Below are 11,047 nucleotides of genomic sequence, written 5' to 3'. Positions count from 1 at the left end.
TTCGGCGGTCAAAGGACCCTTTCACAGGGGTCGCCTAAGACCATCCTGCATATCAGATATTTACATTGCAATTCATAACAGTAGCAACATTACAGTCATGAAGTAGCAAGGAAAATAATTTTATGGTTGGGTCACAACATGAGGAATTGTATTTAAAGGGCCAGAAGGTTGAAAACCACTGCTCTATGCCATGCTCTTTTGGGCTAATGTCCCATGACCACTACCTTACAAATAACTATGACCAAACATCATTTTTCCATGGCCAACGCCTCCTCCAACCAATTCCTTGAAGATGGTTTGAGTTGTCTCTTCCCTCTTCCTCTTTTGTCATCTCTCGCTCACTCTTAAGGGCCAGAGTGAAGAACTGTGATTGTTGACAGGATTGTAAGACCCAACTCTGCTTCCCCCTTCTAAATCCACTCACACAGTTAATTCCTAATACCAGAACACTTAATGGATAGAAAGAACTTTGGGGAAAAGGAACCATGAAAGGGAAAGAAATCCGGACTGAAACATTAATGTTTTCATTTCCCCTAGACCAGTGGTCGGCAAACTGCAGCCCCTTGAGTGTGGCTCTTCCACAAAACACATACAGTGCGATTGAAACTTCATGGCCACACTCAAGGGGCCAAAGAGCCTCATGTGGCTCGCGTGCCGCAGTTTGCCGACCACTGCCCTAGACTGTTATATGGTAAACTACCTGAGAACATAAACCATGTATGCTTTAGGCCTGTCCAGGTCTAGTTGAATCCCAGTTATTCTGCTACTGTCTATGTGACCTTGGTCAAGTTACCTACCCTTGACCTCTCTGAAACTCGGTTTCTTCATCTGTGAACAAGTCTTGTGTAATTGTGCAGTTTAGATATTACGTATGTAAACCACTCAAAGATCAGGCACTTAGCAAAGTCAGGTCAGGTCTGACTTGGAGCAATATGGATGGTTTCTTTTAAACCTTAAAAAAGTTTACAGGTAAGATTCCTAAATGAGTGCACACACACACACACACACACACACACACACACACACACACACACGCAGACACACATACCGCTCTCCCACATATATACACTTCCCCCATATATACAGTTTCCCATCTACTCACACACTACACATACATATACACATGCCACATACATATCATACCCACATACCCAGACACATATACACACATACACCCTTCTCCTTACATACACACATCGCTTCCACACACCTACCACACAATACACATCACCATACATACCATATACCTTACTCATACACACAACACATACGTACACACTATTGCATACCACAGGGATACATACACACACATTCCCCACATACAGCCCCCCCCCCACATATACCCCTACCCCTATATACATACACCACATACACACATGCCCAGGCCAGTTTCCCATCTACTCAGCTGACTTGGTGAAAAAGGAGACTCTGTGCTATGATTTGAACACCTTAAAGGCCATCTGACTTCAGTGGGAGAAGAAAGGACGCAGTTTTACTTCTCTACCTGAAAGGTTCAAGGAAGTAAATGGGGGAAAGAACAGAGTAACAATTCAGGGAAGCGTTTCAAAAACCTAATAAAAACCCCACCAACCCTGCTATTTGGCTCCAGTTCTGCCCAAAAGGTCTTGGAGAACAGCAGGCCCAAGCTATTGCCTGAAACAGCCAGGGTTGGGGTGGTGATTTGCCTGCTCTTTCACAGGTCAGTTCAGTTGGCTTCTTGTTTTGCTCAGACAGCCTTGCTGGAAGAGATAAGAACCCTCAGAGTAACCTCACCTTCAGGTTGTATGGGGTGCTATATTCCAAATGCCTTGAATGTTGTGCGATTATGGAGCAACCCTTGGGATGTGTCACAGACAACAGCCATCTGCTCTTGCCAAGCCCTGTGAGCTTTGGCAAAACAGTCACTTGTTTAGATTCACATTGAATTACAGCTTGGGGCGGCAGTCACTAACCAGGCAATGTGAAAAAACACACACACACTCCATTTTTTGGTATATTTTGTATTACATATTATGATCTTTAGGGGGAGAAGAGGCAGGGAACAGGTTGAACAGATGTGTTTTCAAAAAGGGAATTAAATTTCCTGAGCACCAGGAAGTTCAGCCCCAACACATATTCTCTCACAACATCCACGTGAAATGGGTGTTGCTTTTCTCCCCATTTTACAGATGACAAAACTGCTTAGGTAGGTAACCTGCTCAGGGCAACACTACTAATCAATCTGTGGTAGAGTCAGGATTCACCCCAGGCAGCTCGTCTTCCCCGTGCTATACAATATATTGCCAGGGGCAAGGTCAAAAGCATGCTATCAAGGAATTAACCTTCCTCATATGTTTTCTATAAGAACAATTAATGTTAAATTATAGTTCCTGTTGGAGAAACACGCTTGCTTCTTGGGCAAACCAGTGAGAAAATCAGCCATGCCTCTCCCAGGTGGGAATGACCTGGGGTCTGGCTCTTGCCTCTGCTCTCATTCTCAAGCACTCGAATGATTTTTAGTGGGATTATTGGCATTTGGGATGGAAAAAGACTGTCCTGATTACTGTTGGTTATGTAGCATCCCTGGCCCCGAGGCACTAAATGCCCATCATGTGCCAGTCATTGTGGCTGAAATGAGTGTCCCCTCTCTATGTCCCAATCCTCCCAACCCTGCTTAAGAGCCAATGAGAGGGCATCTTGCTGACGGCTGAGATGCTAGGGTCCAAGGGGACAGCGCCTTCTCCTGTGGGGAGGGGTGGAGTTTCCACTGTACAGAGGAGGAGGAGAAGTCTGGACTGGGGACCTGAAGGAGGGGGCTGCGGGGAGCGGGTAGGGAAGGTGAAGGGAAGAAGAGACTGAGGTCTGGAGTAAGGGGTCTTCATAAAAGATCAAGTGTGTGCAGGCTCTCCATTATAAGCTAAAGGAGCCTCTGCTCTCCCCCGGCCTCTGCTTTCTGAGGCTGGCTGCTCTGGGCTCGATCAGGAGAAGGTTGAGAGTGCGGAAAGCATTCTGGGAAGGGACCACAGGTGCTGCCATGCCGTCTTGCAGTGGCTCCAGCCAAGAAGGAATGAGCAAGCCCCCTTCACCTCATGGCAGGATCACCTCTCAAGAGACTTATCATCCTGCTGTTGCCCAGGGACCCCTCTAAGGGACAGGGCCATTGTAGGTACGGCTCAGGAATTTTAGGAGGCTGCCTTAGTTGGGAGGCCATTTTATTTGGAAAGTCTTATTTAACATTGAGTTATATACTCCTTTCAGGCTAATCTCAACACAGTTGCCAGAGTGATCCTATCTATAATAATAAAAGGGTAATATGCTAATTAGACCAGATGTCATTCTAGATGTCCTTCCTGATGAAGCCAGGGCTGGAGGGAAGCCAGCCCAGGTCCCAGGTGCTGAAGGGAAGCTGATGCCGGCAACCAGGGGAAGTAAGGCATACTCTTGCACAAATTTTTGTGCATCGGGCCTCTAGTTAAATATAATTCTGCTCAAAACTGTCCAATGGTTCCCTATTTCACTCAAAGTGAAAAATAGAGTTCTCACAATTGCACCCAATATTCTACATGTTTTTTTCAATGATTACCTCTCTGACCTTACTTCCTTATACTATACCCTCTCATTCACTCTGCTTCAACCACATTCCTCTCCCTTGAACATATTGCTACTGCCTCAGGGCCTTTGCGCTGGCTGCTCCTCTACCTGGAATGCTCTTCCTCTACATACCTGCATGGCTCTCCCCTCACCTTTTTAGGGAGGAGCATACTGACCACTCTTTCAAGTAGCACACAGTCCGTCCCTGATCCCTAATCCTTCTTACCCTTCTTATCTTACTGACATTTTTTCCATGGCAGCTGCCTGCAAACTCTAACATATTATTAGAAGATGTATTTGTCTCTGTCCCCTCCCAGGGACATGATGTCCATCAAAGCAGAGGTTTTGTCTGGCTTGTTCACTGATGTATGTAGTGCCTAGAAGAGGGCCAGTGGGAGCTTAATCAATATTATTGAATGAAATGCTTCTCTTAAGTTGGAGTTCCTCTGTAGAAAGGGGCTCCAGGGATCAAATTGAAAGCTTTTCGATGCTTCTCATGTTCATACTTGCTGGTCCTCCTTTCAACGTGCATGCATGCTTTCAATTTGATCCTCGTACAGCCACAGTACCCGAGACTCTAAATGCCCTCTGCATAACCTTGACTGCTTGCTCTGCTCTGCCTATTGGGTTGCACTGGCCTGTGAGCCACCGTTTGGAGCTCACCTTAGCCAGGTTACACGGCTGCTTTGTGGAACTCTGCAGTGGTCTCTCCCAGCCTGCGTTCTCTGGGCTCCCTGGTCTCCTGCCCAAGCTGCTACCTGATAGTCCATGAAACAGAATCCACCCTCCCCCGCAGCCCTCCCCACCCCCATCCTTGAATGGGCATTCTCAGTGCACACTTCTAGCTCTCCTAGAATCTGTCTTTGTTGTTTTTTTCTTGAGCCATAAGTTTGGGAGCTGAGAGGCAGAGGCGGGTGAAAAGCAAGGCGTGCAGCCACACACTCCTAGACAAGAGAGTTAAAGGATTTCTTCTAGCTGGGGATGAGATGCTTTGTGTTACGTTAATGAAAATGACACAGAGGGGCCAGAGTGAAGACAAGAAAATAATTCAGAAATTCCCTAAGTTAGAATTGATCAGCAAGTTCAGAATTCTTTAAAATTCTAATGAGGTTTCAGCATTTGTGCTGTTTGCTGGGCCTAAAGAAGCACACGGAAAACAAAGAGCAAGAATTGCTTTTAGGTAGGGCGATGATGTCTAATGCATCTACTTTCCTCGCCATGTTCAGTTTTCATTTCATTCTGAGATCCCACTAAACTCAGGAGGTTGCCTTTGGCTTTTCAACACTGCAGGGGATGATCTAAATCTAAATAATAATAAAAAGCCACTGCTTTCATTAGACTTTTATTTTATAAGTTGATGGAAACATTTCATATAGGCATTAGGTTTTGTAACCCAATCTTGGTACTTGCTGAGTCCCAGAGGGGCTGTTTCGCTACCTGGGAGTTCCTGGCGTTTGCATTATTTCTCCAAGGCAGAAGGAGAAAATGCTTTCAGTGAAGGCAGAGTAGTGTTTTATTTGAAAGAATTCTGTTTAAGGTATACACACACACACATACACACACACACACATTATAGGTTCTCTCTCTCTCAAGCTATATTATAAAATTATAGAGTTTTGGAATTGAAAGGACCTCGAGATAATCTGTTCTAACACTGGCATGTTACATATGAGCAAGCTTCTGCCCAGACAGGTTAAGTACCTCATCCAAGGTCATCGGCATCTGGTGGGAGAGACCAGACTACAATTCAGGTTTCCTGACTCAAGTCTAATTTTCTTTCTGCTACACCACATTGCCTCCAAAATAAGATAATGTCTATGAAATCATTTTGAAAACTGGAATCCATTATACAAGTATTGGGTGGGTAGAGGGAGCATGATAATGAGTTTCTTTCTTCAGAGACAGGCCTGAGGAACTCGGGTCTTTTTCCAAATGAAGTAAATTCATGTTACGTGAATCACACGTCAGATTTCTAAATAGGTTTCTGGGAATGGCCTCCAGCAAATGAGCATCAGAGAGGTCAAACCAATGCATTCTTCATTCAAGCACAATATCTATACAGTATCCCCTCTTTTACCTTCCTTCTCACCCTCTCTATCTACTTCCCTCTAGTGTCCATTTTTAGTTATTGCAGACATGTCAATAGGCTGTATACACTCATTACAAAATGTTATGTATTATTTATTAAAATTATCTGGCCTATTTTTAAATATCAGCAGCTTTTATCAAGAGCAAATTAGAATGTTTTTACATCAACAGGAATAATTGGCTAATATAAAGACTTGAGTACTATTTTTAAAAGTCTTTAAAATAGTTTTATGATTAGAATGAGGACATATTTAAAGTTTGGTTATTAAATTGTTATTAATAGATTGAATCATATAAAAATCCTTATAATTAATTTAAATGTTTTAATTATAAGGAAGCACTAATTTTTCAAGGTAGAAGGACAATTAAATTAAATAACATGATTTATTAAAAGCGTTAATTATTACTTTAACTACTTGGAATACTGAGAATTACTAAATATTATTGCAAATGACTTGAAGGAGTGAAATTTTATTTTGGTGCTATTAATAGATTAATTCACTAAATTATTACAGTAATGGTAAATAATTTTTTATTAGTCTTATGTTGCCCTCTATGATATATACATATCCCAAAATGTATACACACCTTTGAGTAATTACAAAGGCAGTGCTATTAAAATACATTTCATTTTCAAAATTGAGCTATCAGTCCTCATTCATTATAACTTCTTCTTTTTTCCTTGAAAGAAGCTTGTCCAAGATTTCAGTATTCTAACCTGACCCCTTGTTAGTGTGTGAAATGTTGGCAAGAACGCTCACAACTCACTGGAAGGGAGTTCGTTGGTAGTCTGGCCTACAGGCTCTGGATCCAGTAAGACAAATAGGTTGCTAACAAAGTCTATAAATCCAGACCCCATTTCCTGACTTTAAGAAAGTCCATGCAAAAGTCTGAGTGATGTTTACAAGTAAGAGTCTATGTCCCGCCATGCGCCCAGCTCCTGTCAGCCTGTGACAAATCGGCCGCGTGCAGGTGAGAAGTGGGCCTGGGGCCCGTCTCCTGCCATCGGCACCCCAGCAGGCAGGCAGGCCCGGTGTCTGACGGGGAGGCCCCGGAAGAGGGTGGGCTGACGGCTGGCCAACTGCACACGCAGGGCTGTCGCCACGGAACAGGCGACGCTCTGGTGGATCAAATCTGACTGCACAGAGCGAGGGAATCGAGCTGTGAACAGGCTGAGTGTACAGTACAAGGAACAGGAAACGCGGGTCAGAAACTACGGAGTCGCAGCTGACGGGGCAGGGAGATGGCATTCAGGCGCCCAACCTGGCAGAGAAGTCCCGTGGACACCTGGGGAGGCTGCACCCGAATGTCTGCTGTGCACGGACGACCCCCACGCAGCGCACGGTTCTGGGGAAGCGCGATCTCCCGAAACGGAGCCAGTGCGGGCAGCTGGGCAGAGCCGTGCGGGGCAGAGCGGGGCTCTCGGGCAGAAAGGGTCACGGGAGGATGAGGCAGCGCCAGGCGGAGACCTGCGCACACTGGGCTCGGCTGGGTTTCTGTCCGGGCACCTCGGATGAGAAATCAGCCTGTGGGGACTTTTCTCTCTCCCTTGACCAACACGAGAAGAGAGGGAGGGAGGGCTGAACTAGTGGTAAAAGCAGGTGCCTTTGCTGGGAGCCTTTTAAAAAGACACAGATGTGTAGTGGCTGCTGGTGTCACCTGGGATTTACTGCCATAGATGAGTCAGGTGTAAAAAGAAGGCTGTTCATGGATGCTGAAGAGCCGAGAAAACATTGGGTAAGCCCTGAGCTGCTCAGCATGGGTTGTGCTATCCATCCTAAGATATTGAATGACTGAAATCTCTGGTCAGCCAATGTCTTCCCTGGGCTGCCTCTGAGGGACCCTAAAAATATCTTTGGGGGGCCTGGAGATGGCTTTAGATTCACCCTCCACTCCTCTCAGCACATGGTGTTCCAGGAAACAGGTTGGCAAGAAGATCCAGGCTGAGAAATGCTGTGCAGGAGATGCCTGGTTCAGAGGAATGTTGTGATTTTGCGGGTCCAGTATTTTAGCCGTCAGGGTCTTTGCCAGAGACAACTTTGCCACAAGCAGTTGCGCCACCTAACTAATTGGCCATGGGCAATTTTGCCTAAAAAGGAGAAAAGCATGACTTTATTGCAAAATACAAAAGATTTGAATACATTTCAAGTGTGTGTAGATTCATAGCAATCCTGCTCAAATAACTGAATTTATTTGGGGGCTGTACTTAAGCACTTGTGGTTGAAGTCTCCCGTTACATAGTATTATGCGCTGTTTTTGCATGTTGATGCGTTTCCTTGTTCAGCATCACACCTTTTCTTTTTCGCTAAAATTTCTTCCTTCATTAAGAGAGAGATCGGTTCCCAAATGCTAAATGCGTGGTTGTAACAGCTTTGGATTGCGTTGCGGAAGCCCCTACACTGTTTGCTCTCGGCGTGCTGTCACATGGCCATTGATAAATGACCCTAAGGTCTCTGGGAAATGTGGACTAAGATTTATATCATATAAAAATGGAAGCACTTCATCAATGGAAAAATGAAACCAAACCGTCAAACAGTTATTTTATCTTTTTTTACAGCAATTGATTCATCGATGGAGAAATGAAAGCAAATAAGAAAAACCCCAACCTGTTATTTTATATTTTTTATGGCAGTCAATTCGTCAATGGAAAAATGAAACCAACCAACCAACCAAAGAAAAACCCAAACTGTCAACAGTTATTTTAGTTATTTATTTATTTTTTACAGCAAGTGCTTGTGGCGACGCTGTCTGCGGCAAAGGTGCTACAGCAAAGGTGCCCAGAACTATGATTTTGGAGTCAAGGAGATAATCTCATCTCCTTTGCATGAAGGGCGTGGCCCCTGGGGCAATCCTAAAGCAGAGAGGGACGTCAAGGCTCGGCCAGTTCACTGTGCAAGTCCTTGGCAGGGCAATCAATCCATCCAGCTGAGCAAACTGTTGACTTATAGCACCAAACCAAGCAAGTCGGGCCTTAATAGACTGATGCTGGTTGGCTGCTTCCTCTCTTGAATTTGGTTCTGTTCACAAAATACTGATTTAAGGCACTTTTGATTTTCCAAACTCCTCTCAAACCTGCATGAGGGGGTGGTATAACCTTGGCTCTAAGTAGGAAAGGCAAAGGGAACGAGGGGAGAGGCAGTGAGGATTTACTTCCAGGCCCCAGATAGTGTCCTCTTGGGGTGGATGTTTCTAGAATACACCAGTGGCCTGGAGCTTTACAGATAGAGGCCTGCATCACCTAGGGGTGTCTGAGGAGTAGAAGGCATGGTTCTTGCCCTCCTGGAGCATGTAGTCAACTAACAAGTCAACAACAAACCATATCAGAAATATCTAGAAATGTTTCCCTTTTTTAAAAAAAAAATTTGTTTTATTGCTTAAAGTATTACAACGAGTATTACATATGTCTCCTTTTTTTCCCCCCTTGACCTTCCCCTGGCCTCCCCTACCCCCCAGTGTCTTGTGTCCATTGGTTATGCTTATATGCATGTATACAAGTCCTTTGGTTGATCTCTTACCACCCCTCCACCCCCGCCCTGCGAACCCTACCTGGCCTTCCCGCTATAGTTTGACATTCTGTTCGATGCTGCTCTGCCTCTGTATCTATTTTTGTTAATCAGTTTATAATGGTCTTTATTATCCACAAATGAGTGAGATCATGTGGTATTTTTTCTTTCATTGACTGGCTTATTTCACTTAGCATAATGCTCTCCAGTTCCATCCATGCTGCTGCAAATGGTAAGAATACTTCTTCTTTACAGCAGCATAGTATTCCATTGTGTAGATGTACCACAGTTTTCTAATCCATTCATCTGCTGATGGCCACTTAGGCTGTTTCCAAATCTTAGCTATGGTAAATTGTGTTTCTTTTAATTGGCGTAAGAGGGACTATAAATGACTGGCCTGAACAGTCCAGGAAGGACTGAGGGTGGGGAGAGGAGATGCCAGAAAGAAGAAGTAGGCTCATCTGGGCTGGGCCTCTGGGATGGGGTGGTGGGAGGTTGACTTAGGTTTTTGTTTTGTTTTGTTTATCCTCATCCCAGGATATTTTTTCAATTGATTTTTTAGAGAGAGTGGAAAGGAGAGAGGGAGGAAAAGAGAGAGAGAGAGAGAGAGAGAGAGAGAGAGAGAGAGATCAATGTGAGAGAGACACATCAATTGGTTGTTTCCCCCATGCACCCTTTACCGGGGCCAGGGATCGAATTTGCAACCCGAGTACGTGCCCTTGACTGGGAATCAAACCCGTGAGCTTTGGGTGTGCAGACTTACACTTTAACCACTTAGAACACTGGTCAGGGCTTGGCTTAGGTTTTAGAAATGGAAAGAGAGGCTGGCGACACGGTAGTGACCCAGATGGTGCTGCTTCTGAACAAACTGAGCCAAAATAGTACAGGGCTGCCCCGAAGAAGGAGAAAGGAAAGAAACATCGGCAGGAACTCCCTTGATAGAGAGACTCAGGACTCTCACAGAAGAAGGAGGAGGAAGCTTTTATTGAACAAAAACAAGAGAAGCTGTGGGAGATAGAGAGACAACGATTACATGAGGAGTGGTGGCTGTGGGAGCAGAGGCACAAGAAGAATTCAGAATAAAGAAAGAAAAGAAAGAGGGAGCTGGAAAACAGCAGGAAGAACAGCAAAGTTAAAAGGAGAATGAGAACAGTAGAGAAAGAGAGAGAAGAAGAGGAGCCGAAGCTACAGGAAGGAATAGAGAGAAGGCTGGCGTGGGCTGAAAATAAGTTGGAAAATTTGAGCAAAACCCAGAACCACCCACAGGCTGATGAATGATGGAGCAAGTGGAGCTAACGGTCCATTCTGCAGTAAAATGGGAGCTGGCAGACTTGGAGCTAGGTGTTCATGTAAACACAGTTTCCCAACATCAAACCCCACCCTCCTAGCAGAAGCATGTTTCAATGTTTGAATGGAAATGGAGCAATGATGAAGGGATGACTGTGACCCAGGCACCAGCCTGGAGGGCGGAGAGGAGGAGACCTACCTCGAAGACATGCTCCCTGAGGTCCAGAACTTGGGGAAGGTGATCCAGTTCAACATCAGCTGCAACGGAAACCTGTTCTGAGGGGCAAGGTATATATATGTTCAGTACCGATCGGGAGAAGAATGCCAAGTGGCCCTTTCTCTGTTTAACGGGTGATGGTATGCAGGACAGCAGCTCATGCGAATTTCTTGGCCCATGACCCCATGGAGAATGGCAATGTGTGAATTGTATGAAATACAGCAACGCCCAAGAGCTTCCATATGGAGGTTGTTTCATAGATGGTGGAGGGGAGGTAATGTGTCATGCAAGCATGCGCGTGGCTATCTCCTGGCATTTGCGATTTCTGGCTATCAACCTGAGCTGCAAATGCCAGGAAAACTCCCTGGAGACTAGGCAGCCC

At 45.1% G+C, this 11,047-nt stretch overlaps 1 pseudogene; it reads left to right on the top strand.

Moving 5' to 3' along the window:
* The first annotated feature begins 7,293 nt into the window (after positions 1-7,293).
* Positions 7,294-10,572, top strand: LOC102756855 (annotated as a pseudogene).
* Positions 10,573-11,047: the final 475 nt, after the last annotated feature.

This window comes from Myotis davidii, unplaced genomic scaffold (assembly GCF_000327345.1).
Source record: "Myotis davidii unplaced genomic scaffold, ASM32734v1 scaffold337, whole genome shotgun sequence".
In the NCBI taxonomy this organism is placed as follows: Eukaryota; Metazoa; Chordata; class Mammalia; order Chiroptera; family Vespertilionidae; genus Myotis; species Myotis davidii.
The sequence above is the reverse complement of the archived record's forward strand: the minus strand, read 5'-3'. Positions and strand labels throughout refer to the sequence as shown.